The sequence below is a fragment of the Malaclemys terrapin genome, chromosome 2, assembly GCF_027887155.1.
Source record: "Malaclemys terrapin pileata isolate rMalTer1 chromosome 2, rMalTer1.hap1, whole genome shotgun sequence".
Lineage (NCBI taxonomy): Eukaryota > Metazoa > Chordata > Testudines > Emydidae > Malaclemys > Malaclemys terrapin.
In genome coordinates this window covers 48,111,635-48,135,519 of record NC_071506.1, presented here as the reverse complement: position 1 = coordinate 48,135,519, position 23,885 = coordinate 48,111,635, and the positions used below count along the sequence as shown (strand labels likewise).

The window sequence follows — 23,885 nt, the reverse complement described above, 5'->3', positions numbered from 1 at the left end:
GGGGGCCGAGTGACGACATGGCGTACAGGCACAGGGAATTAAAATAAAGAACGGTGGCTGTGCATCAGGGAGAGACACAAACAACTGTCACAGACTGGTCCCCCCCAAAGATTAAACTGAAAACCCTGGGTTTAGCAGGCCGTTGATTTGACGGAGGGAGGGGGAAGCAAATGAATACAGAGAAAATCTATTTTTTACATCTTAAGACGACGGTGCAGCGTGACTGATAGCCCTCGGCATCTTTCTGGGTGCTTGGCAGCAAATACGGGGCGGTGTATGACGATGGTCTTCAGGCCTATTGCACGAGCTGCTGCTCAGGGAAGACTCTGCTAATGTGCGATGACCCGACTTGTAATAGGCCGGCTAACAGTCATAATACACCATTTACTGCCAAAAGGCAAGCCCCACGGCTGCCAGCACCCAGATCGCCGATGAAGGCTACCAGTCTACTGCACCGTCTACCGCCAAAAGGCAGTTAGCAGCTGCTGCTGTGTAGCAATGCAGTCCCACGTCTGCCGGCACCAAGAGGATATATGGTGACGGTGAGCTCAGCTGTGCTGAGCGGGCTCCATGTTGTCTGCACAGGTAACCCAGGTAACCCAGGTAAAAAGGCGCGAATCTATTGTCTGCCGTTGCTGTGACGGGGGAGGGAGGGGCCTGACGACATGTACCCAGAACCGCCCGCGACACTGTTTTGCATCATCCGGGCATTGGGATCTCAACCCAGAATTCCAAGGGGCGGCGGAGACTGCGGGAACTGTGGGATAGCTGTGGGATAGCTACCCATAGTGCAATGCTCCGGAAGTCGACGCTAGCCTCGTACTGTGGACGCGGTCTGCCGACTAGAGCACCTAGAGCATTTTATTGTGTGGACATACACAATCGGCTGTATACAACCGATTTCAATAAAACCGGCTTCTATAAATTCGAACTAATTTCGTAGTGTAGACATACCCTTAGGGGAAGTGGAATAAGCTGTACTGGTATAAGCACTCTTATGCCATAATAACTGCATCTGCACTAGGGGCTGTACTAGTATAACTATGGGGACTGTCTCTTTATTCTGTGTTTCTATGGTGCCTACATGACACAATCGTCTGGGGCTCCTAAGTGCCAGTCCCGTAATGCTTGGTAAAAAGTTAAATCCCTCAACCAAAATTGTAAACCTGGTACAAAATCTATGTGCAGATTAGGCCTAAGCTAAATCCAGTCCCTTCCCTTCCCTTGGGCTCAGCTTTCACTCTTCTGTGCTGTCACTAGTATCTTGCAGGGCAGTGAATAACTTTTCCTTTATATATAACCCCCTTAACCCCCACACACTCTAACATACCACAGCTACTGCAGGCCCTCCTACAACAAACCCTAGAATCACTTAGTGGGTGTGGAAGTGGCGATGGTGTTTAACCTTATCCGAGGGGCACGAAGGCAGAGGCAGGCAACTATTACCTAGTGAACCCAAGTACTGGGTATCAGGGCCCGCTGGCTTAATGCCTCGCCCAGCACAGAAGCTGCTTCGGTTCATTGCCTCTAAATGGCATCGCTGCCCCATGCCACGCTCACCCCTCACCAACTGGACCACGCCAGAGTGATCAGGAGGAAACCCACCGACCTCCAGCTCCCGTCTCTATAGAGGTTGGTTCAGTTCGGGGCACCCAGATGGTTCAAGCCCTTGCAGCGTAAGCCCTCCCCCCTTCCTTTCGCTGGAGAGGTTGGGCTAGTCCCCCCCGTAGAGAAGTTGGTTCAGGCCGAGGAGGCAGAAGCCGCTGCTCCTACAAGTTCCTGTTCCCTTGGCGGACGCGCGCAGAAGCGCGCGCTCAGGGTCCGGCTCGGTAGGCGCTGGCAGTTGGGGGCGCGCGACGGCTGGTGTGGGGGGAGGGGGTTGTTGTGCGCGAGCCGCCGATGCCTCCGCCGTGAGATGGCATCATTCTGTGCGGCGGAGGGGTGAGGAGCCTCGGCGGAGAGGGGCAGCGGCGGCTTTCGGGCCACGGTAAGGACACAAACAGGCTCTGCCAGAGCCGCTTCCCTGGGGGTCTGGCCTGACAGCCCGGCTGGGCGAGTAGACGGGCGGCTGCGGGGCCCCTTCTCGCCTGCTCTGGGAGAGGGACGCGGAGCGGACACTTTCTCCTCCCACAGCTGTGAGGGGGGAGAGAGGGTGTCTCTGGGCCGACAGGCGCTGTTCCTGTCAGTGGGGACGCTCGGGTCAAAATGGCGAAGGGGAGCTGTACCAGGGCTGCCCCCCTTGGCTCCTGCTGGGAGCGCGGGGTGGCCGCTGGCCCCTGGGCCCCTGCACCGCTGGGAGTGTAGGGGGAGGGTCTCTGTGGTATCCTGTGCCAGGCGCGTAACCTTGTTTGTTCCTTTCCTGGGCCTGGCCATGGGGGTAGATGGGGCTGAGCCCTGACCCGAGTCCGTGCTGAGCCTATGGGAAGCAGCAGGGCAGTCGCAGAGGCGGCCCATGTCTCTTTACCTAGAGAGGTGAAAGAGGAGGAGAGGGCGATGGTTACATTTCTGTTGGCCTTCCCTCCGCGCAACCGGGACAGGGGACACCCCACATCTCCCCTGCGAAGGACTGTGACCCTATAGCCTGCCTTCCCTGTCCTGTCCCCCATTGGCAGTGGAGGTCTAGGGTTCCTGTACAGCGCGTGATGGGACTGAGGGAGAGTTATTGCTGTTAATACCCAGGTTAGAAGTGCCTGGGAATCTTTCTGGTGCTGTTTAACGTCTGACTCGTTGAGTGGTTAATATTTTGATTTTAAAATCTCAGTAGTTTAACAGAACGTGCACCAATTAATTGCTTTTGTTATAAATGCTATAGTGAGCTACTACAGCGTTCCACTTACTGACTCCTTTCTATATACCTATCTTTATTTTAAAAACAAAATAGGTATCTAAATTGAACTACATTTTCAAGGCATTCATCTTTCTGTGCAACCCATTACACAAGCATTTAGTTAAAACAATCTAGCAGAATAAGATATGGACAAAAATAGTACATGAATTTGTTACAGAATGCTTAATTCTTTGACAGAGTTCTACAAATATTGCCAAAAGTTATTTTCATATTTCAGTGGTGATCCTGTATTCATAGTGAAAAATCACCAGAAGGGTATTCTGGGGTAGATATCCAGGTTACACAATTATACTACAATTAGCTCACTAGATTTTGCTGTCATATATTTAGTATAGTTAACATATGAATTGATGGGTAGCACTTCCAATAAAAATAATTCAACCTTACATTTTGCTTGTGATATTAACACTTTTGTTAGGGAAGGAATAAATTGACTGTTGATGACCTGTTATAATTTTTCACAAACTCCGTGAGATTTTCATTAAATGGAATTTGATAAACTCACTAATGTGAGCCACTCAGATTAATCTACATATGAACTCAGTTCATGTATTTCAGTGTTCTACTAAATTATGATCAAATGAGGGGTGAGGGCTTGCACAGAATGAAAGCTTCTCATGGTTTATTTGTTTATTTTTGGGGAGGAGGTGGCGGGTCCAAATACCTTTCAAAATCACAATAGCTTACTTAAATTCGTTCCTAAGACATGAGTCAAATGAGAGAACCAAAATACGTTGTACTCCTGTTGCTTGTAAAACCAGCTGAATTTTTAGCACCCTTATGCCATTACCTCTCTTCCCCATGTGGTGGTGTATGCAATACATTAGACTTCATTATAATGGTCTGATCCTGAAAATACTACTGGATACCATAGTGCTTTGTGAGTCGTTCCTATGCCCAGTAATGTTTTTAGGATTATGCAGTTATACATATGAACATAATGCATATGTGTAAAGCTATTCATATGTGTAAGAGTTTGTAGAATCTAGTGTCTGCCCGCTTCGAGCAATCTGCCAGTTGTAGGCCTCAGTTTGTATCTTTGAAGTTTAATGGATATTTTGAGGTAGTAAAAGTAATAGTTTTTAGAGTCTGACACTAAAAGTATGTTAACGAAACAAATAAAATGTCAGCAAACTTGCATGCCAATTTGAGACTAGACTTAAAATGAACTCTGTTTTGTTGCCTGTGCTAGCAGGGTACTATGGAAGGATCCCAGATAGAGGTGATCTACTGCTCCCCAGATCCTGGAAGGAGTCATGGAGACATAGTGGTCCTGTTGTTCTTCACTAGCCTTGTCCTTAATTGCTTTCCTGGCTCTGTGGAACACACTGAAAGAGGAGGGGGAAATACCTGCCTGTTTTGTTACGCCTTCCTCCTTCTCAGTGTTCCATGCAAGAATGCTGAGTTGGAACACCGTCCCAATCACCTTCCTCCCTCTCTCTTGAAAAGAAAATGGTGGAGGCTGAGAGAGGTCCTCTTAACCTTTCCACTGTTTTTCTTATTGTGGCCAAACTAGGGGGCCAGGAGGTGAGTCTTCCACTTCTTTGTTCTTTTCTCAAATAAATTAATAAACTTGTTTTAATATTTAGAAATTAATAAATTAAACAGACTTTACAAAATAAAAATTGATATATATTTAGAACCAAAACGAGGTGTTGAGTGCTCCTTTAAGATATCCATCCTAAAACTAGGATGCAGAAAATGAAGCCAACAGAAGAAGGCAAAAAAATTAAAAAAAACAAAACAAAACAAACAAACAAAAAAACTGCTTAGTTGTCATTTCAGTACTTTACTTGACCAACTTGGTAAGCAAATATGCCACTTTTCCATTCAAGCTGAAAACAAAACAATTATTACACCAAAATATGAACTCTGTTAATAGGAACACTGTTACAGTTTTTTACTAGTATTACCTTAACGTATGTAAATTATAAGTTAAATCTCCTTTTAAAACCCAGCTGTACTGTGTGTAACTTTTTGCATGCCTGTCCTTCAAAGTCTCTCTCCCCCTTCCCTTGTTCTCCAGAAGTATCAGTCATGTTACTCAGTGTACTGTTAGCCACTCCACTCTTTAACAACTGACATTTTCAGAAATTCAGAGATTTTCACTGGGTAGTTAAGACGGGGCTTGAAAAATCTAGTTGTCAGTAATAAATTGGAAATTTTCTGGGCCAAGTGGGATCCTAACCTATCAGCTTTTGCAAAATGTAACCTTTTGATTAATAAAAAATAGATTTCTAGCCCTTATGTTTGCTTATGCAACTGATGCAGTGCAGTCTTCCCAAGTTTGCGGACAGGCAGCACCAGTGCTAAGGCTGCTGTTTACAGCTTTTCCAAACAGTGGAATGAAAGTAATAGAGCTGTGGTCAGTTTCACTAGTTTAATTGCTGGTCACAGTGTTCTAAATAGCAGCAATTAAACTAACAAGAATCCTGTCATTTTTTTACTCTGCTGCATTTTGTGAAAGCCATAAACCAGAGCTGCCAAATTCATTCTATACAGGAGGCTGAATTCCATGTTTAATTATGATTAGTAGATCAGAATATAAATTTAGGACTATATATTATCTTTAATCCACAGCCAAACTCCCACAGATGGCTGTGGGGGATTTTCACAAAGAACCACCATGGAATATGGCCCTGTGTAGTAAATAAACGTTTATTTTTATTTGTTTGGTTTTTTTTATTGTCATATTAAGTAAGAATGATTTTATACTCTCCTTTAGGATCACCACTGTTCTTGGTTTGTTTGTTTTTTCCTGCCTTCATCATCCTTCTTTCCTTTTCTGTTCCGTATCTTCCCTCATTTTTCTTCTCTATCTCTTTCAAAATCCCACCCCGTTTCTCTTCCTATCAGCTCAGCTGATCGGCAGTGGAATAGTTAATGCTGACTTTTAAAGTGCCATGATTATTGTGCATTGGCATTAACTGCTGAATGTAACAAATGGCAGCAGGGGAATTCACATCTGTCATTATTTTGGACTGTCTGCAGACTCTCAAAGGCAACACTGCATTAGTTACACTCAGCTCACATTTGGAAAGCCACCCCTCCACTTCAAAACTTTTTTCTTAAATGATGCATAATTGTTGGTTTTTTTAATAAATTGTTATGACTTGTAAGCCTGCTATGAAAAGAGGTGGTATTTTCAAGGGAACACTGGCAAAGGTAGTGGACACTCCACCACATCATCTTGAGAAAAGCGGTACTCTAGGACAGTGGTTCTCAACCAGGGGCCTGGAGCCCTCCGGGGAGCCACAAGCAGGTTTTAGGGGGGCCATCAAGCAGGGCCTGCATTAGACTCACTGAGGCCTAGGGCAGAAAGCCAAAGCTCCGCCACATGGGGCGGAAGCCGTGAGCCCTGCCAGGGCCCCAGGATTGTAGCTGAAGCCTGAGCAATGTAGCTTTGTGGGGACTTCTGTGGCATGAGGCCCCAGGTAGTTGCCCTGCTTGCTACCCCCTAATACTGGCCCTGGCTTTTATATGCAGAAAACTGTTGTTGTGGCACAGGCGGGCCGTGACGTTTTTATAGCATGTTGGGGGGAGGGGGGACTTCAGAAAGAAAAAGGTTGAGACCCCTGCTCTAGGAGAGGTGTTCAGCATCTAGTTGTCAAAGCCCTATAGGAAAGGTGGAGTATATAAGTATACTTTGAGGGCATCCTCATAGGAATCACAGCACCTTCCTCTTTCCCAGTAGCAAGGAGTGATTGGGCTTCTCTCTAGGCTTTGCCATTGGCCCTGCTAGATCGACAGTTCCCTCCATCTTCTGTATCAGTGTCTGGCTAGTAGGTGTCTGTCATGTTTTTTAGACCTGTTTTAATATATGACTTAATTAGAGTTTATCATTGCTTTTATGGCCAGATAAGGCAGAAACTGTTATTCCTAACAAATGAACTAACCCATATTTCAGTTTACCGCCATGTCATAACCGTGAGTGTTTATCTATAAAACAGCACTACTGATTCCAGGGAAACTGTCTGCACTCATACATAAGAGTACATAAGAGCACTACTGTTCTACTGGGAGAGAAGTGCTACGATTAAGTGAAGAGGAAAAATTAGTGTTTTGAAAAAGATACTTGAGAGAAACCTTTTATCCTCCAATTATTTATGGATAATTAGTGTTTAGGAAGCTCAGGGCCAGATGGCATTTGACCTTCATTAATTAATTAATTAATTAGAGGAATAGGGTGACCACCTGTACCAGTGTGATCCCTGCAACTGTAGAAGTCTAACAACTTTTCTGCACTCCCTCACTTACCCTTGTTTCAGATAAGCCCCTTCATCTGGTCTGTGCATTATGCGGCACTGTAATTGTGAAAGCACCTTTTAATTTTAGTAAAGCACTGTTTTTTCAATTATAAAAGTGCCAACAAAATCAAATCTGCAGATCATGAACTGATATGCTCTTTGCCCCAGAGTTTTTCTTCAAACTTAACTTTTTTGGATGAAACTACCATTATTAAGATCTCAGTGACACTCTTACAGAGATGTTTGATTGAAAAACTTTCAAAAAGATCTGAAGTTAAGCATATGCTTGATAAAATTGTTTATCTGCTTTGTGGACTTTTTGCCCCCCCCCCCCCATCTCCCCTCCTCCCCACTGTTACTAGCATTTTTCTTGTTCCATGAAAGTATTCAGGAGACACAGCCTTTCTGCGTTGCTTGTATTCCATGTTCAGCACTTGGGGTCTTGGTAAATTTAACTAGGCAGCAAGCAGAATGACAGTTTTTTTCTGAATCACGCTCAATACCTCTTGATTAGCAGAGAAGAAGTTGATTGCTGCCTAACAATTATGCCATCCTGATAGTCTTTTGACTCTTGTACCAGGATCAGCCACTACTATGGGTTCTTAAGACAAATTATTTGGTGGCCTCCGAGTGTGGCCATCAACTCTTTCTGGTGGCTGCTCTCACACTTTTTCCTAAAATATTTAATTAGCTTTAGGAAAAACAAAAATATGCACATATACACATCCCAATCATTGTAATTTATTTATTGCTAATTAGTAAATCTGTTGTGAAAAGTAATATTACCAAACATACAAATATTGTTTTTCACAGCAGAATTACTTAGCCCTGACAAGCCTGGGGACTAATTAAGCCCTGGATGGGTGACAGTGGGGGCCAGGAGCAATGTGGGTGAGTGAGTGGCTGGTGGAGGCGGTGGGGGGGCTGGAGCCTGAAGCCTTGTGGCCGGACAGAGCCTGAAGCCATGCGGCTGGAGCCTGGGGCCCACCATCACGCAACTGGAGCCTGAAGCCTTGCAGCCAGAGCCTGCCACCCCTCTGCCCCAGGGCTGAAGTCCAAAGCCTAAGCCCCAATGCCCCTGAGAAGGTGGGGAACCCACTGACTGTCTGCTCTTCCAGGGTTGTACCCTAGGTGTCTCCAGAGGGGGACAGGGCCCAACCCCTGCTGGCAGCCCCAGCAATCAACACTAAGGCAGTGCATCTAAGAATGGGGGGGGAGGGGGGAGAAGAGGCCGCTGCTTACCGCCTCCCATCACAGCACAGAAGGCTGTGGCCGCAAGAAAAGCTCCTGGTGGCCGCATTTGAGAAATGCTTCTAGAACTAGGTCCCTTTCCCTGGCTCCAGTTAGAGAAAAAACAGGAATGGCCCAGAAAATGAGTAAAATAATGAAGATTTCCACAAGTGAAAATATTGTTACTTTTTAGTTTAGGGAGGAGCTAAGTAAGAGGGGACATGATAGAAGTATACAGAACAATTGAGCGGAATAGAGACAGTACATTGTCCATGTTTTCTTATTCTTTCTCATAGAACTATGAAAAAGGGGATATTCAATGAAATTGAGAGGCAACTAACTTAAAATTGTTTTATGTAACCTGTGAAACTCATTGCTACAAGATATTATTGAACTCAATAGACCTCTTAGGGTTAAAAATAAGGATTAAACTTTTATATAGATAATGTTAGTTACATAAAATATAATTTAAAAAATTAAGAATATAGTGCCCTCGTGTTTCAGGGGATAAGCCAGCCTCTTATGAAGAAGAAAAATCTTTCCGGGGGCCAAGTTATTCTACAGTTGTACAGGATATCTTGCATTTCTGCTATCAGACAGCATTGATCCGATCTTTTATAGTGATTCCTGCATGTCACCGTTTGGCCCTGAAGTTAGAACTTTTTGTTTAAAAGCTGATAATTCAAAATGCTCTAAAATCCACATGCATATTCAGATTCATTTCCAAACTCACTCCACATAAGGTCTGGGATACAGATATAGGAGTAACTGTGGGATCATTTGGTCAAGAATTTCTTCATATATAACGCCCATCATAAGTAGCTGATTTTAATGTTCAAAGTGCTCTAAAACCCTTCTGCATATGGAGTGTATCTTGAAAAATGGCATGCAGCAAAGATGGTGGTTTGACCTTGTGATATAAATTAGGAATAACTTGGTCAAGGGATTCCTGAGATACTTCATCCTTCCCTCCTTCTCCTCAGCCCCATATGAACTGTCTTTAATTTTCAAAGTGCTCTAAAATTTATATGCACAGAGAAATTGTCTTGAAAATTGGTATACTGAAGGAAGGGGCTGGGATAGAGATTGTGGTGCAAATTTTGGTGTCATTTGTTCAATGAGTTTCTGAGATAGAGGTTACCCCGGATTGAGCTGCTTTTAAAATCTTCAGATTCTATAACTTTCTTACTGCATAGCTAAAACCTAAGGTGGCTGATCATCATGTAGTGTATAGTTGGATTATGCCAAGTTTAGATACTCAATGGTAATTAGAACCAGTTTACACACATTTCAAAAGTTACTGTACTACAAATACTTCAGTATATCAGTGTGCATCTCTGCAAGCAATCTATGAGCCATTGCTTCCTCAGGAATATTTTTGAGTGATGCTGACTGAGCAATGTATTCACATGGTGGCTCAGGGAAACAGGCATTGACTCTTGAACTGAATCCTCTCCTTGGGAAATATGCATGCTGTGCACATTAGTGCACTCAAATTGTCTTTTGCTTGGTGTAGGGCCACAGAAGGGCTCCTTTTGGAAGTGTGAGTGATGTGTGCAATATTGAAAAGGTTAAGCACATCAGAAGTATATCCTCAGTACCATCTACCTGTCTGCCTAAGTGGCACTCTAGGACAGTTTGGGCAGTGCTGTCTGGGATGTGAAACTTGGTATGGTTGTGTGGGTGAGCTGTCATGGAAGGGACTAACTGCCACAGAGAGGCTAGTGCAAGAGTCCCAGACAGGACAAATCAGTTCTCTGCCAGGAGAGGTTCACTGAATTCCTGCCAGGTCATACTAAGCATGATGGGCCAGGTCAGTACTGGGAGCTGGGAATGGGTATGATTGAATACCATAGGCACGCAATACTGAGGCCTGGTCTGCACTACAAAGTTAGGCTGATGTAAATCCACAGGTGTCAACCTTACTATGCACGTGTCTATGCTTAAACTTGTCTTCTGCCCACGTAAGTGGCCTATTACAATGATGCAGTAACACTACCCCCCAAAAGTATGTGAGTGTAGATGGTGCCTTAGTTGTGTTGACCCTAACAATCTTCCAGCACCTGTCCCTCAAGTACCCTGTCCCTGAGACAGTGACTCCTCTGGTCACAATTTTGAAGAGTCCAGAAGTCCACCCACCCCTTTACAATTCTTGTGTGTCTTTTGAAATGCCTTTTCCTCATTGCCCATCTTATTGAGCATATCTAGCAGCTCTCCTTTTGTTGTGTGGATCCAGCTGCCCTACTGATCATGCCAGTTCCACCTACACAGAAAGCTACTAGAGTCACTCCTGCCTGGAATAGGCAAGAAGTATTGGATCTGCTTAGCTTGTGGAGAAAAGAGGCTCTGCAAGCATCGTCATCTATGAGCAGATTGCACAGGGGATGATGGAAAAGGGGCACAACAGGGATCAGCAGCAGTGCAACATGAAAGCAAAAGAAGTCTGCTAGTAATATCACAAAGCGTGGGAATGTGGTTCTGCCCTGCAGATCTGCTGCTTTTACAATGAACTGTGTGCTGTACTTGGCAGTTAACCCACCAACATTCACAAATAATGGTGGGTACCTGAGAGGAACCCAAGATCGAGACCCCTGCCATGAACGGTGGTGGTGGTGGTGGGAAGTCAGCAGGGGACTCGAATCTTGCTGCGAGCTAGGAACTATTTGACATTCTGTGGGAGTCTAGCCAGATGAGCCTACCGACGAAAGGGAAGGGAATTCAGGTAAGTGTGTACTTGCATTATTCCTTGTAAAGTTTGTGTTTTTTATTTTCCTTTCGCTCAAACTTAATCTGTTCCTTCACCTCCCCTCCCCATGCCTTTGTTTGCTATTTAAAAATGGCAACATACAAATGGGTCAGGCAGTTCAAGAGGTATTGACTTTTCATTGCTTTACTGGTATAATAGAAAATAAAAAGGGTTGTATGGCAGTCTGGTTAAACAGTCCATTTCAGATCTGTGCCCGGTACTCAGGTAGTGGTAGAATAAATGGGGTAGAATCAGGATCTGTTTTTCAGTTTTTTAGCCTGTTGGGCTAGGCAGGGGGGCGTGCAGAATACTGTTGACCAGAGTAGGAATGTCTCTCTTATCCTCTTGAGAGATCTCGATGAAACTTTTCAGGAGAGGTTAACAGACTATTTCCATGAGATTTTCAGCCTTGTTTCTTTCATCACAATAAGACACTTTTCCGTGCCACTCTGCAATGAGTTTGGCAGGCACCATTGTGGTAAACAGCCTATCCGCATTTGAGCCTGGGCGGCTTCGGGATGCCAGTAGAACCTGGGCTCTTTGTGCCTTTGTCACCCTCAGGAGTGAGAGATCAGGTAAAATAATTGCTTGTGAAAATAGTGCCAATATGTTCACTTCCATTTCCCTATATCATACCTAGGGAGGGTGCCTAACTTAATAATAATGTGCAGAAGAACACTCCTCCTCCTCCTCCTCCTGGTGATGCCATACCCACTATGGTTTGAGCTGGAGAGCGGTGCTGTAGCGAGGCACTCTAAAGCTAAAGTGTCAATAAGCATTTATTAAAGGTATTTGTTGGAATAATGTAAAGAGAGTTTTGAGACTTACCTTTCCCTTTCTGCGGTGACTAAATCTTATGGGATATCTATCTGTTTTTATCAGTAACTTTTTGTGTGCTGGCCTAAAGGGGTCACCCCTCCGCATCCCTGAATGTCTGATCCTGATCCTGAGGAAAAGGAAGAAAACTAGGGAGGATATGTTCCACGAGATCCTCCAAACCACAGTTGCCTTGCACAGTGATCACAGGTGTTGGGGTGCCCTTCACAAGGCGAACGAGGAGAAAATGAATGGAGAAAGCCGTGATTGCAGGACAGGCAAAAGGACCGAGAGGCGCATCAGAAAATGCACCAGGACATAACGGGATTGCTCAGGAAACAAACACAAATGTTGCAGAGTATGATTGATCTACAGTCCCAAAGATCTTTGCAGTCTTTGGAGAACATCATAGCTGCTGCTTCCTCTAACTCACAATATTCCATGTGGCACTGTGCTGCACATTCTTACCCCATCACTGTATGCCGGGGGACAAGAAGAAGAACTATTTCTACACATTACACTAACCTGTTGAAACCACAGATCAATGTGTATGTAGCCACAATGCACTGCACTGAACTATTTACATACATGGACATACATGTTTACTGTTTACTTCCATTTTCATTTGGGATTGTTGGCAAAAGTATTTCTTAACATGCTATGTGTGTATTTGCAGTTTAATTTTGTTAACTGCTGTTTTGCGCACAATAAAGTTCTATTTTTGTAAAGCCAGACTATTTTTATTAGTTCACATCAAGCATTGCAGAGTATGTAGTGGAAGGCAGAGTGCCAATCAAATTCATAAATATACACCAAGCAATACAGAATTCATAACAGCAGGCAGACACCGTACCAATATATAATGTGAAGTACAGAGAACAGACACTATTTCATAAAAGCAACAGAGAACTCTACTGTGGCTGACCGGTAAAATGCTCTTTTAAAGCCTCCCTCAGCTGCACAGTACCATGGTTGCCTCTTCTAGTAGCCCTTGTGTCATCTGGCTGTTCAGATTTAGCAGACAGATGGTCAACCTAAACTCCTCCACCCTGGCAGCAATTTTTCCACCCTTGTCTCATAGATGTTATGCAGTACACAACATGCAGTTATAACTATTGGGATGATTTTCTCATTGAGATTGAATTAAGTGAGTAAACAACACCAGTGTCTCTTCAGTTTACCAAAGGCACACTCAGTCATTCTGCACCAGCAGAGCTGGTAGTGAAACCTTTCCTTGGCTCTATTGAGGTGGCCAGTGTACGGATGCACGAGCAAGGCATATGCTGGGTCCCCCAGAATCACTTCTGACATCACCAATAGTAATCCGCCAATTGGGAAAGACTGTCCCTGCTTACAGCTTTTTGAAAAGTCCTGTGTTCTTAAAGATGCAAGTGTCTTGTACCTTCCTTGACCAGCCCACATTGATATCAGTGAAGCTCCCCACATGATTCACTAGTGCTTACATTACTAAAGAAATGCAGCCCTTTCTGTTGATGTACTCTCTGGCAAGGTGAGCCAGTGCCAAAATAGATGGTATGCATACCCCTATCTCCCCACCACAGATAACCCCATTGCTGCACGTCCGTCCAGTATTTCCTATACTTTACTGAGTTAATGGCCTTACATACTTGGCCTGCACTGTGGATTTTTCAACTCCCAAATGATTGCCTGCTGACCAGTAGCAATTCAGTGTTCCCAGTTTCCAGAGCTTGATTGCCACTCACTTCTCCACTGTCACTGCATCTCCCATTTTGGTACACCTGTGTTGGAGGACTGGGGTGAGCTCAGCACACAACCCCAGGAATGTGGCCTTTTGCATCCGCAAGTTCTGCAGCCACTGCTTATCATCCCAAATCTGCATTACAGTGCAATCCTACCAGTCAGTGCTTATTTGTCAGGCCTAGTAATTGCTCTCCACTATGTGATAATGCTCCATGAACACCAGCTATGATCTTGTATTGTTTTTTCACTATCAGCATTCAGTATTGTGCTCAAACATCTTCACATGGTAGTCCCTGTTGTAGCAGTACTCCCTTAAGCTGTGCAAATACTGGAGAATTGTATGTCCTATATTAGCAATGCAGAGGAGAACTCTGTTAAGTGCTGCAGATGCCATGCTTCTAGAGAGATGGCAGACACTGAAAAATGCTGTGTGGGACTGTGGGAGTTCAAGCGGCTTGCACGCTCCCAGACAGGAGTCCCTTCCACGCAGCAGTCTCTCTCTCCTGTCTGGGGGCATGCGAGCTGCTTGAACACACAAGCATGACCAGGGATAGCCGCTGGTAAGCCTGGTGCCTGCCCCAGTGGGCAGGGCTGTGGGTGGTACAGCCACACCCTGGTGCAGGGCGCTGGCTTCTGGGAGTGGTGGCCCGATGTGCTGCTCCTTTCGTCTCTGTGGTTCCTGGTAGAGCCCTGCACCTCTCCGGATACCGATTTATATCTGCGAATATCCGCATCTCCTGATATAAATTTGTATCTGTGAAGGGCTCTACCTATTAGCTCCTTGTTTCAGACAGTGTACAAATTGGACGGACTAAAATGATGATTTTGTCTCGTTCAGAACACTCTTGCGGTTTCCTGGCTGTCTTAAGCCTTAACTGTCCATCCTGCTAATCTGCCAAGTGTTCCAGCTTCCCCATTAAAACTTATAAGTGCAATTATATATAGTCAGTGCAAATATCATTTAATATTTGAAAACTTGGAGCAGCATAGAATAAATTGATTGTAATATCAAAATATTACTCTGATGGTAGTAGCGATATTTAATTCAATGGAAGCCTCCCTTTGATCTTAGTTGAACCTGACACAATTTGTATGTTGCCATACAAAAATGACACAGAAATTAGGTCTAACTTACTGCAAAGCACACAGGGCCTTCGGTAATGCTGGTATATGCAAGTTGCAGTTGTGGAAGAAAAATTAATGCAATTACAGCATGCTTTCGAAATCAATAAAAAGAAGAACAGGAGTACTTGTGGCACCTTAGAGACTAACAAATTTATTAGAGCATAAGCTTTCATGGACTACAGCCCACTTCTTTGGATGCAATATATGCCATAGCAGAAGTACTGTAGAAGATTTAACTAATACTTATATACAAATGAAACAAGATTTTTTTTTTTTGGTTAGTATTCTGCAGTTAAAAAGTATGTATGCAATAAGAGTGTTGTTTTTGAAGTTTGGGATGACAATTATATAGTTATTGCAGATATACTGTAGCTATACTGTAATTTTACGACTTAAATTTTCAAAAGTGACTACTGTTTTGGGGGTGCTTCAATTTTGGGTTGTCAAATTTGAGATACCTTAAACAATTTTTACTTTTTCAGAAAGTGCTTAGCACCCCACCCTCTGCAAAATCAGGCCTCCTTACTCTAAGTTGCTCACACAATTGAGACATCCATAATGACTTTGAAAATGTAGTCCTAAATGTTGAAACAAGTGCCTTCCAGTCTTCCAGTAACACAAAGACTGAAGTAGACAGAGATTATCCTGCTGAAAGAGTTCATCTCTCAATAATGGAGAATTTTAGATAAATTTCTCATAACTGAGAGTTAACTTGAAATTTCAAAAATGTAATTCATGCTTGCACAATTTGTTACTTATCACAGACTTCATCTTGCAAACATGCATGTGCTTAACTTTACTACTGTGAGTAGTCCCATTGATTAACATGAGCTATCACCAGGCAACCTTTACCGTGTGTTAACTAAGTATTTTGCCATTTAATTTCTATTCTATATTTGGAAAGAAGGTGGATGTTGTATTCATTTCTTACAGTAATAATGAAATTCTTTTTATTCTAACAGTAAATAGAGGTGATGTTTAACAGCATTAATAAGAAGAACAGGAGTACTTGTGGCACCTTAGAGACTAACAAATTTATTAGAGCATAAGCTTTCGTGGACTACAGCCCACTTCTTCGGATGCATATAGAATGGAACATATAATGAGGAGATATATATACACACATACAGAGAGAGCATAAACAGGTGGGAGTTGTCTTACCAACTCTGAGAGGCCAATTAATTAAGAGAAAAAAAAAAACAAAAAAAAACAAAAAAACTTTTGAAGTGATAATCAAGCTAGCCGAGTACAGACAGTGTGATAAGAAGTGTGAGAGTACTTACAAGGGGAGATAGTCAACGTTTGTAATGGCTCAGCCATTCCCAGTCCTTATTCAAACCGGAGTTGATTGTGTCTAGTTTGCATATCAATTCTAGCTCTGTAGTCTCTCTTTGGAGTCTGTTTTTGAAGTTTTTCTGTTGTAATATAGCCACCCGCAGGTCTGTCACTGAATGACCAGACAGGTTAAAGTGTTCTCCCACTGGTTTTTGAGTATTTTGATTCCTGATGTCAGATTTGTGTCCATTAATTCTTTTGCGTAGAGACTGTCCGGTTTGGCCAATGTACAGGGCAGAGGGGCATTGCTGGCACATGATGGCATAGATCACATTGGTAGATGTGCAGGTGAACGAGCCCCTGATGGTATGGCTGATGTGATTAGGTCCTATGATGATGTCACTTGAATAGATATGTGGACAGAGTTGGCATCGGGGTTTGTTACAAGGATAGGTTCCTGGGTTAGTGGTTTTGTTCAGTGATGTGTGGTTGCTGGTGAGTATTTGCTTTAGGTTGGGGGGTTGTCTGTAAGCGAGGACAGGTCTGTCTCCCAAGATCTGTGAGAGTAAAGGATCATCTTTCAGGATAGGTTGTAGATCTCTGATGATGCGCTGGAGAGGTTTTAGTTGGGGGCTGAAGGTGACAGCTAGTGGTGTTCTGTTATTTTCTTTGTTGGGCCTGTCTTGTAGGAGGTGACTTCTGGGTACTCGTCTGGCTCTGTCAATCTGTTTTTTCACTTCAGCAGGTGGGTATTGTAGTTTTAAGAATGCTTGATAGAGATCTTGTAGGTGCTTGTCTCTATCCGAGGGATTGGAGCAAATGCGGTTATATCTTAGAGCTTGGCTGTAGACAATGGATCGTGTGGTGTGTCCTGGATGGAAGCTGGAGGCATGTAGGTAAGTGTAGCGGTCAGTAGGTTTCCGGTATAGGGTGGTATTGATGTGACCATCGCTTATTAGCACAGTAGTGTCCAGGAAATGGACCGCTTGTGTGGATTGATCTAGGCTGAGGTTGATGGTGGGATGGAAATTATTGAAATCATGGTGAAATTCCTCAAGGGCTTCTTTTCCATGGGTCCAGATGATGAAGATGTCATCAATGTAGCGCAAGTAGAGTAGGGGCGTTAGGGGACGAGAGCTAAGGAAGCGTTGTTCTAAGTCAGCCATAAAAATGTTGGCATATTGTGGGGCCATGCGGGTACCCATAGCAGTGCCGCTGACTTGAAGGTATATATTGTCCCCAAATGTGAAATAGTTGTGGGTGAGGACAAAATCACAAAGTTCAGCCTGTTAGCTGTGACATTATCAGGGATACTGTTCCTGATAGCTTGTAGTCCATCTTTGTGTGGAATATTGGTGTAGAGGGCTTCTACGTCCATAGTGGCCAGGATGGTGTTTTCTGGAAGATCACCGATGGATTGTAGTTTCCTCAGGAAGTCAGTGGTGTCTCGAAGATAGCTGGGAGTGCTGGTAGCGTAGGGTCTTAGGACAGAGTCTACATAACCAGACAAGCCTGATGTTAGGGTGCCAATGCCTGAGATGATGGGGCGTCCAGGATATCCAGGTTTATGGATCTTGGGTAGCAAATAGAATACCCCTGGTCGGGGTTCTAGGCATGTGTCTGTACGGATTTGTTCCTGTGCTTTGTCAGGGAGTTTTTTTAGCAGATGGTGTAGTTTCTTTAGGTAATCCTCAGTGGGATCAGAGGATAATGGCCTGTAGAATGTGGTGTTAGAGAGCTGTCTAGCAGCCTCCTGGTCATATTCCAATTTATTCATGATGACGACAGCACCTCCTTTGTCAGCCTTTTTGATTATGATGTCAGGGTTGTTTCTGAGGCTGTAGATGGCGTTGTGTTCAGCATGGCTGAGGTTATGTGGCAAGTGATGTTGCTTTTCCACAATTTCAGCCTTTGCACGTCGACGGAAGCAATCTATGTAGAAATCCAGTCTGTTGTTTCGACCGTCCGGAGGAGTCCATGCAGAATCCTTTTTTTTGTAGTGCTGGTAGGGAGGATTCTGTGGGTTAGTATGCTGTTCAGAGGTATGTTGGAAATATTCTTTGAGTCGGAGACGTCGAAAGTAGGATTCTAGGTCACCGCAGAACTGTATCATATTCATGGGTCTGGAGGGACAAAAGGAGAGGCCCCGAGATAGGACAGACTCTTCTGCTGGGCTAAGAGTATAGCTGGAAAGATTAACAATATTGCTGGGTGGGTTAAGGGAACTACTGTTGTGGCTGCTTGTGGCATGTAGCAGTTTAGATAGTTTAGTGTCCTTTTTCCTTTGTAGAGAGGCAAAGTTTGTCTTGTAAATGGCTTGTCTAGTTTTTGTAAAGTCTATCCATGAGGAAGTTTGTGTGGAAGGTTGGTTTCTTATGAGAGTATCCAGTTCTGAGAGCTCATTCTTAATCTTTCCCTGTTTGCTGTATAGGATGCTGATCAGGTGGTTTCGCAGTTTCTTTGAGAGTGTGTGACACAGTCTCTCAGCATAGTCTGTGTGATATGTAGATTGTAATGGATTTTTTACCTTTAGTCCTTTTGGTATGATGTCCATCTGCTTGCATTTGGAAAGGAAGATGATGTCTGTCTGTATCTGTACGAGTTTTTTCATGAGGTTGATGGATTTCCATTCCATACGGCTAAATGCAGTGCCTTGCATAATGACAAGTTTCAGAGTAACAGCCGTGTTAGTCTGTATCCGCAAAAAGAAGAACAGGAGTACTTGTGGCACCTTAGAGACTAACAAATTTATTAGAGCATAAGTTTTCGTGGACTACAGCCCACTTCTTCGGATGCATATAGAATGGAACATATAATGAGGAGATATATATACACACATACAGAGAGAGCATAAACAGGTGGGAGTTGTCTTACCAACTCTGAGAGGCCAATTAATTAAGAGAAAAAAAAAAAAAAAAAAACTTTTGAAGTGATAACATTTGATGACATCTTCATCATCTGGACCCATGGAAAAGAAGCCCTTGAGGAATTTCACCATGATTTCAATAATTTCCATCCCACCATCAACCTCAGCCTAGATCAATCCACACAAGCGGTCCATTTCCTGGACACTACTGTGCTAATAAGCGATGGTCACATCAATACCACCCTATACCGGAAACCTACTGACCGCTACACTTACCTACATGCCTCCAGCTTCCATCCAGGACACACCACACGATCCATTGTCTACAGCCAAGCTCTAAGATATAACCGCATTTGCTCCAATCCCTCGGATAGAGACAAGCACCTACAAGATCTCTATCAAGCATTCTTAAAACTACAATACCCACCTGCTGAAGTGAAAAAACAGATTGACAGAGCCAGACGAGTACCCAGAAGTCACCTCCTACAAGACAGGCCCAACAAAGAAAATAACAGAACACCACTAGCTGTCACCTTCAGCCCCCAACTAAAACCTCTCCAGCGCATCATCAGAGATCTACAACCTATCCTGAAAGATGATCCTTTACTCTCACAGATCTTGGGAGACAGACCTGTCCTCGCTTACAGACAACCCCCCAACCTAAAGCAAATACTCACCAGCAACCACACATCACTGAACAAAACCACTAACCCAGGAACCTATCCTTGTAACAAACCCCGATGCCAACTCTGTCCACATATCTATTCAAGTGACATCATCATAGGACCTAATCACATCAGCCATACCATCAGGGGCTCGTTCACCTGCACATCTACCAATGTGATCTATGCCATCATGTGCCAGCAATGCCCCTCTGCCATGTACATTGGCCAAACCGGACAGTCTCTACGCAAAAGAATTAATGGACACAAATCTGACATCAGGAATCAAAATACTCAAAAACCAGTGGGAGAACACTTTAACCTGTCTGGTCATTCAGTGACAGACCTGCGGGTGGCTATATTACAACAGAAAAACTTCAAAAACAGACTCCAAAGAGAGACTACAGAGCTAGAATTGATATGCAAACTAGACACAATCAACTCCGGTTTGAATAAGGACTGGGAATGGCTGAGCCATTACAAACGTTGACTATCTCCCCTTGTAAGTACTCTCACACTTCTTATCACACTGTCTGTACTCGGCTAGCTTGATTATCACTTCAAAAGTTTTTTTGTTTTTTTTTGTTTTTTTTTTTCTCTTAATTAATTGGCCTCTCAGAGTTGGTAAGACAACTCCCACCTGTTTATGCTCTCTCTGTATGTGTGTATATATATCTCCTCATTATATGTTCCATTCTATATGCATCCGAAGAAGTGGGCTGTAGTCCACGAAAGCTTATGCTCTAATAAATTTGTTAGTCTCTAAGGTGCCACAAGTACTCCTGTTCTTCTTTTTGCGGATACAGACTAACACGGCTGTTACTCTGAAACAGCATTAATGGCAGTTAAATATTTTTTAGTTAGTCTGGATAACTTTGCTCATTTTAACATTGCTGATAAAGTCAGCAGATGGCACACAGGCGTAGTAAATAGAAAGGACATGGATAATGATTGTGGTACATCACTGTTTAGTAGTTATTGTTTTTTTAAACAGTTTTCACTATGCATGTTTAAATAACTCAAGCAAGGGAGATTTAGAGACAACCAATTAGATAAACAAACACCATAAAACAGGTGTATAATGAGGGAAAAACTAGGAATAACCGTGGAAAAAATTGTACTGACTACTGAAAAGAATTTTATGACCGCAAAATCTGTTTTTCTGGTCCCATCTTCCTAGTGATGTGGTGCAAATTCCATCACTTGGGTCCAGGGCCAGCTCTGGCTTTTTGGCCACCCCAAGCAAAAAAAAAAATAAAAAATGGGGCAGCCAGAAGGGCAAAGCAAAAAAAAAAAAAAAAACCTGCGGCGCGGCTGGAGTGCGGGTGCAGGGGGACCGGCTGAGGCGGGGGGAGGGAGCGGGCGGGGGAGACAGAGAAGGGGGCGGCCAGGGCTACAGCAGGGGCACTGCCACGCGGCCCCTCCCACTGCGCCGCCGCCTGCCGCAAGGGCTACGCTCCGGTCGGCGGGGGGAAGGAAGAGGACTGCCCTGCAGGATGCTCTGGTTCTCCGCGCCGCCGCCCCCTACAGGGCAGCCGGAGCGGAACAAGAACAAAAAAAACAACAACAAAAAGCGGCCGTTCCGCCCTAGGATTGGGCAGAATGCCGCCTCGAACAGTCTGCCGCCCCAAGCACCAGCTTGCTCGGCTGGTGCCTGGAGCCAGCCCTGTTTGGGTCATAGTAAAACAGAAGAAAAAAGGTACTTATCTTTAGCAAGGACATAAACTGGATTATCTAAAAAAATTAGAGTTTATGAACTTGAAATAGGGGAAAATATCATTGGAGTATTAATCCACAAGATGTTAGATAATCTGTAGGACTATATTAAAGTCCCTGACTACATTTTGTGGTGACAGATATTAGAAGTGAAGTTGTTATAATCCTGTCTGATAGAAAGATTGTCTAATTACAGTAATAGCAGGCTAGTTACAAAAACTAGAGTAGATTCAGTCACAAAACTGTTAATCTGAATGAACACACATACACATACCAATAGAAGTTTAGCTAACAACTTCACCATCTAGGGCAGAAACTTACCAGGAATCCTAAAACTATTCAATTCAAGAATGTTTTCTTAACTTTTTTTTTGTACATTTTTGAGACTGAGTATTTTAGCATTGGATAGAGTAGCAATGAGAACAAGTGAAGTTCCTTCATTCTGAGTTGCAGCTCTTCTGCTGTTGAAATCTAGGTCGTTCCCAAGGAGATATGGTCAACTGGCAAAGTGTGGTAAATATGCAATACTGGTACAAAGTTCAACAGAACTGAAATATGTAAAATGAAAACAGTTACCAATGAAAGTCAATATCATTGCATAAATACTTTCATTTCTTCAAAAGCAACGTTTTGTGTATAGCTGATGCACCATATTTCTGAAACACCTGTAAATAAATACAACTATGCAGATGTTTGTAAAAATTTATTTTTAAATGCTAAATTTCCCCTATAAAAAACAAACTCTAGTACAGCTCTGAGATTAGATATGAGGATCTCCTACACAGACTATAGCATTCAGTGCTAGTTCCATAGGTATTTTTCCATCTGATATCAAGGCAGCGGTGAGTTCCAATCTGTTTTCCTCCATAAAGACTTGTTTAAATATTTTAATTCATAAAATTAAGGAAGTGAAATAATGACCTGAATGTTTTTATTTTTATTTTTTTAGTTTAAAAATTCATATTAATCCCATTGTGGGCTGTAGTGGGTTTATTTGTCTGATACGAACTATGGAAAACAAATTCCTATTTTAGTTCACTGCCATTCACTCCTAAGAAAGACTTACGGCTAGTCTACGCTGGCATGCAGCAGCGCTTTAACAGGCTTGTGTGGCTGCAGCAGAGCTCTGGGAGAGAGCGCTCTAAAAAAACCCCATCTCCACGAGGGGTGTAGCTATGAACACTGGAAGCATGGCTCCCAGCGCTGGTGCACTGTTTACACTGGCGCTTTACAGCACTGAAACTTGCTGCACTTGGGTGTTTTTTTCATACCTTTTCATATCTTGGTTTGACTAGGTACGGGGTAGAGGATATATATAGGTACAGAGAATGGATCTGGAAAGTTGAATATACTGATTGGTTTTTCATGAGATTGCTGAGTAGAAGAATTTTTGCTGGCTTCTTTTATGTCTCACCTGATGGTTTTTGTGGGTTATTTTGGGGAAAGGAGTTGTTAGAAACATTTGTATAGGACATGAGAATTCTTCCTACTTAAAAGGCTGGACCTTAGCTTAGGGCTGGTCTACGTGGAAAAATTAAATCAACCCAGCTACATTGCTCAGCTGTATGAAAAATCCATACCCCTGAGCAGTGTACTTAAACTGACCCAAGTCCCTGGGTAAACAATGCTTATTTGACAGAAGAATTCTTCCATCGATCTAGCTACTGCCTCTTGGGGATGTGCCACTGAAGCGTTCCTAGTGTAGAAAAGCCTTTAAAGTACACAGTAGTTTAGAGAAGTCGACCAAGACATACCTGTGTGAAATATAATTAATTTACTTTCCTCCTCTTATATCATGAATACCATATCCTCCAATGATCATATAAACTCAGCTGAAGAAAGATATTTTTGTATTTTAGAAGGAATTCCACCAGCTCAAGAATGATCATGTTGTAGATAGTATCACTATTTGGTGAACCCTCAGATTTCTGTCTTTTGGCTGTGTTTTGAGGAGCCCTGATGAATGTCATGGGAAATTGGTGGTATCCAACCTGGGCAATCTGACATTCAAATCAATGCAGTATATCCTGAAATCTGGGTCAGAAAAGGGTGATTAGGATTACTTAAATTCAATTCTGGGATGGTCTTTGAGGCCTCCATGGACTTGAAGAGAAAGAGGTGAAAGGCATATTCCTAAAGATCCAGCCTGTGGAGGTCCATGTTTTCCAGGCCTGTGGGTGCTGAGGGCAGGAATAAAATTTGGTTTGCTGTTGGACTAAGTTACAAACAGTTACTAAGTTTCTTATGGAACAAATCATCTTAGGTGCAATCTGAAGACTTGCTGGTTTAGCCCCCCATTGAGCCAGATTGAGCTGGCATGTTTGAGTGAGTTGGCCTGACCGTTTGTCTTGCGGTGGATGCATGTGGCTCTGAGGGACAGACATGCAAAAGAATATTTCTGTCCTCCATTCAGGCTTTTGCTCCCTTCCTCCCCCACCCCCGATATGAGATAAACCACAGGTGGTTCTTTCGAGTGGTGTCCCTATGGGTGCTCCACTGGGTGCGGTAGCTCCCCTGCACCTGGGGTTGGAGATCCCAGTGCCTGTTGTGTCGCACATGTGCTCTTCCCTGTCTCATGCTGTGAGTGGTGGCTATATAGTGTTGTGTGGTCCAACCACCCTCAGTTCCTTCT

At 43.5% G+C, this 23,885-nt stretch overlaps 1 protein-coding gene across 3 annotated transcripts in view; it reads left to right on the top strand.

The window, feature by feature from the left end:
• The first annotated feature begins 1,765 nt into the window (after positions 1–1,765).
• Positions 1,766–23,885, top strand: part of WWP1 (WW domain containing E3 ubiquitin protein ligase 1) — a 145,801-nt gene continuing 123,681 nt past the window's right edge. Inside the window, exon 1 of one of the 3 annotated variants that reach the window (XM_054017546.1) lies at positions 1,766–1,829. The gene's annotated coding sequence lies outside the window, so the exon portion shown is untranslated. The other 2 variants (XM_054017547.1, XM_054017544.1) reach the window with 2 other exon arrangements.